We start from the raw sequence: 4,697 nt of genomic DNA, 5'->3' as shown, positions 1-4,697 counted from the left end.
CCCCCCGTGGCCGCTCCCTCGCGGTCCCCCCCTTGGCGACTCGCCAACTCACTTTCCCCGTCGCCAGTGGCCGGGAATATTGTCGTGTCCGTCCAGTGTAGTATACGGCTACACCACACATGCGCTGCTGCGGGTCGGCCCGTGAAGGGCGCGGGCCGGGCTAGCCTGGGCTAGCCCCTCTGAGGAGGGCCCTTCACTCGGCGCCAGTTTTGACCAGGACCAGCCTCACAACGGCGCTAACGTAAGCTCCACCCCCTCACCTCACGTCAGTGACATCCTGTGCATTACTCCTACCGGCGGCCCCTATCAAATCAACCGACCGACAGACCTCCACCCTAAGGAAACTTCCAAATTTAAAAACAAAATAGGAATTAAAAAAAAAAAACAATCTTTTATAGTAAAGGCATGGGACTGTCTCAAAATATATGAAGCAAGCCTTGAAAAGAGAGCCGGTTTGTCCCACTGCCGTGGTGTGACGCCCTTAAGGCTCAGAGCGAGAGTTTTGTCTGGAGACTTTACCTCTCACCTGGTTTTGTTGCGCCGAGTCCAGTGTCGAGGCGCGAAGGTTACGCCTAGAAAAAAAAAGGACCCCAGAATCCAACCAATCGGTTGATACTTGGGTAAGTCGTTGGACCCATTCTTGCTATATGGCACTTCGAGTCTCATTTGAATCTGAGGCGAGATCTAAGCAAATGCCATCTCTGTGTTATACAAGTTGTACAAAACACGTAGCACGGAGTCTTTACTCGTCAGTTGTGGTTGTACTACTGTACCGTACGCAGGAGTGCGACCGGGGTTGCCTCTCACTACGCACGGCGGTGCCTTGCGGGCCGAACGAGTAGGCAACAAACGTGCACTTGTTGCACGGAGTACCTGTGCGGTACAGTACCGGGTGTAACTGTGAATACGCAGCAGTGTTGCGGGTTAGACTACTCTTTATACCCGTAAGGGGCCATGGCCCCTGCGGCCATATTGAGTATGCAATCCCGCAACACTGCTGTGTATTCACAGTTACACCTGCTACAGCTACAGAAAGAGCACGGGTGTAATAATCGTTACCCAGCCACCTGGTGGTGTGCAATTACACGGTAAGTACAGTTCCTTGATGTTGTTCAAGGACCAAGACACCGATTTAAGGACGCCCCATGCGTTTTTTTTTTTTATTTCGCTACCCCCGTCCTTGAATCGGTGTCTTGGCCCTTGGATATCGTGGAGCTATTTTTACCGTGTACTACACACTCCTACACATAGGGTTCGATCGATCAAGTACTGTACTCCTGACCTTTGGGCAGCGATTTCTCTGGGTGTGTCCGCACCCTAATAGTTGTGGTGCCAAAGTTGCGCGCGCGCCCGTGGCACTGCGTGGTCCGTCTCCTTGGCCGTCCCGTCCCGCCCCGCCCCGTTCTTTTGTCTGAGCCCGGATAGCTTCGAGGGGGCGTGACTTTCTGTGACGTCGCGTTGACTCGCACTCGACTTGACTATTCGCGGGCTTCTAATGGGACAAGCGAGCAGCCAGTTGTCGCGGTTTCGCTTCGCTCCTCTTTGCTCGACACGACGACGGCGCGCGACCGCCAACCACGGCGCACTTCTCATGCACGTGGACGTGGACAACGTTCGCTCGCGATGACGCCATATTACACTACTGTGACTTCCCTGATCATTTTTGTAAAAAAAACACGTTTTTTTACATATAAAAAAACACTTCAATGTTGAAAAAATATTTAAAGTCTTTTTAAGTAAAGTCTTTTAAAAAAATCTACACCAAAAAAATTATTTGAATAAAAATCTGTTGGAAAAAAAGTATTTTTAAAAGGGCTAAATAAAATGCTGTGTACGTATAGTCCTCAGCACGAAGACGCCAGGACGGGATGGTCGGAAAACGTAAATCAGAGAACTCTGATCGGAAACTCTTTGAGCGCTCATCGGGACGGGAAACACCTCACGTCGTCGTCGGTGCCTCTTCCGCGGCCTCCGCCGCGGCCTCGCCCCTGCGTGCAGGTCTCCCCGCCGGGGTCGTTCACCCGCGCGTCGCACTGCCAGAAATATAGTAGTGAAAGTTTACAGATGGCGACTTTTCCTGTCAAGTATGCGAATTTTTGCCAGGGTAGCGTCGGGTGCCGGTCCACCACGCGCTTGCCAAAGTTTATACACGCCTATCCACACCGTTTTTTTATTTTTCATTTTCCCTGCACTGATTCCTACCGCCTTAACTTGTACTTCCGCTCTTATACTTCAAGAACCCGCCGCTCCTTGCAAATACTGTGGGAAGCAGGCACTATAACACTCTTGGGCAGTTCCAGAAAAAATGGTAAAAAATGTCCGTCAGTGACGGCTTTTGTGAGCGACTGAGGGGTGCTACGGGTTGTTGAAGCACGTGACTAGACGCGTCTTTGCAAGACGCTTCTTCTAGGGACGTACTGCAACAATACGTAGCACCTCTCGGTCGCTCACAAATCCGTCACTGACGGACACCCATGTCTGGAACTGCCCTATTACACCATACCACACCCTCCTCAAAAAAAAGTGCATTGTTTTCACCTTTTTAAGCAAATCAGTGAGCCTTTTGTGTCTAAGACAAATGAAAGTCAAATAAAAGCAAATTACTAACAGTACTTGGTCGCTTTTTTCTCCCGCCTGTGTCGTTTAAAAGTTAGTGACATTGCTACACTAGGCGAGCCACCCCAGCAGCGCCACACTGCACACTGAGTGGGCGCGTGTGCGGTTCACTGTGGGAGTCCATCCCACGCCCCCCAATCAAGGCTAAGGGCACGGACAAGCGCGCCTCCTGCAGCACCAGGACGCCGGCGGTGGAGGTGGTGGTGTTCCCAGGCGGGCGGGCGCCAGCGGGGAGGAGCGGGGGAAGAAGATGGGCATTTCTGCTGCCCCATGACAGTACCACACCGACGGCCGTTCAAAAAGCACTCTCACCGATTGCCGTGTCTCTCTCTCTCTCTCTCTCTCTCTCTCTCTCTCTCTCTCTCATATGGGTATCACCGACGGGGAGGTGGCAGATACCGCTCATTTTCTCTGTGCCCCCTCGAGAAGAATGGGTCGTCGTCGCGGTCGTCGCATTGCCAGCGAGAGGAGGAATCCTCCCGGGCCGGGCCCGCCCGCGGCGTCGTGGAGGCCGTGGAGGGGGCCGCGGCCGCGTGCCCGGACTCCCTCGTACACCCAGAAAAATCGTTTCTTGTTTTAAGTTAATTGCTCTTGTTTCAAGTAGATTTGTACTCGGGTTTGCACAAGTTCATTTTTTACTTGAAACAATGCAAAAATTTTATTCGAATAAAAACAATTGACTTGTTTGAATATGAGTGATCTTATTTCAATGATATTTTTGCATTTGTTTCAAGAGAAAATTGAACTTGTGCAAACCCGAGTACAAATATACTTGGCCCAAGAAACTATTTTTCTGGGTGTAGAGCGAGCTGACGTGCTCCTGGTCCAAAAGCTGTTCGCCCGCAAGTTTCGCGCCCGAAGTTCATCGGCCCTCTTTCACCTCCAAGTTCATCGACGTTTAGAATGAAATACACCGAAGTTTATGGCGAGCGATACATATCTTTTTTAAAAGTTGGTGACGTGATTTTAAAAGTCAAGATCAAGAAAACAGTCAAGATGAAGTCAAATTATATATTTTTAAAAAAATCGATGAAAGTCAATGAGAAGTTGGCGCAGAAAAAGGAGAAAGGAAGTCAAACCCCGATATCCTCTAAGTATGCAAAAAGCAAACTGTTTGGAGAGGGTAATCCTGGACACGCCGCCGCCTAAGGTATCTTAAACACAGGGATTCTTAATCATTTTTAAAAATATCGAAAACAAACCATAGATAGAAATGTCAAAAGAACGTAGTAGAAAGTCAAAGTCTCGGCAAAAGTAAATCGACGGAAATAAGGGGTATGGTCGGGTATGGTACCCCGAGTCCTACGCTGGGTTTGTTTCCCCCTGGACGAGGCCGTACGGGCCGCGCGCCCACGCGCTGACGACAGTGACTCGCGGTGCGACAAGGACAGGGACGCTGATGCTGTCTTCGCTTTCTGAGAGAGTGATGGACTCGCTGGGGAAGGCGCGGCGAAAACAAAAGGCGGCAGCAGGCAGACATACCACCGGCGTTCTATCCATACCTCCAGGAGGAGGAGGCCGCGTCTCTGAGGCCAACCTCCAGGTCGGGGGGCGGAACACTCGCGGGGACCTCCCATGTGAGCACTTCCGAAAGGGCGGCCCGATCCGGAACGGTCGCTGAACACTTCCGGAGCGCGGCCCGATCCGGAACGGTCGCTGAACACTTCCGGAGGGCAGCCTGATCCGGAACGGTCGCCGATCACTTCCGGAGGGCGGCCCGATCAGGAACGGTCGCCGATCACTTCCGGAGGGCGGCCTGATCCGGAACGGTCGCCGAACACTTCCGGAGGGCGGCCTGATCCGGAACGGTCGCCGAACACTTCCGGAGGGCGGTCCGATCCGGAACGATCGCTGAACACTTCCGGAGGGCGGCTCGATCCGGAACAGTTGCGCAACTCTTCCGGAGGCCTGGTCTGGAACTCTGTGGCTCGGACTGAACGTCGCCATAGCCCGCACCGGGACCCGCTATAGTCTATATGGACGGGTTTCCGGTTAATGTTTAATGCAAGGCGCAGTGTAGCCACGTGGTATCCACTGCAAGCAGCTGAGAGAGAGAGAGAGAGAGAGAGAGAGAGAGAGAG

Source organism: Frankliniella occidentalis, unplaced genomic scaffold, assembly GCF_000697945.3.
Source record: "Frankliniella occidentalis isolate FOCC.00 unplaced genomic scaffold, Focc_3.1 Scaffold75, whole genome shotgun sequence".
NCBI classification, from domain to species: Eukaryota; Metazoa; Arthropoda; class Insecta; order Thysanoptera; family Thripidae; genus Frankliniella; species Frankliniella occidentalis.
The sequence above is the reverse complement of the archived record's forward strand: the minus strand, read 5'-3'. Positions refer to the sequence as shown.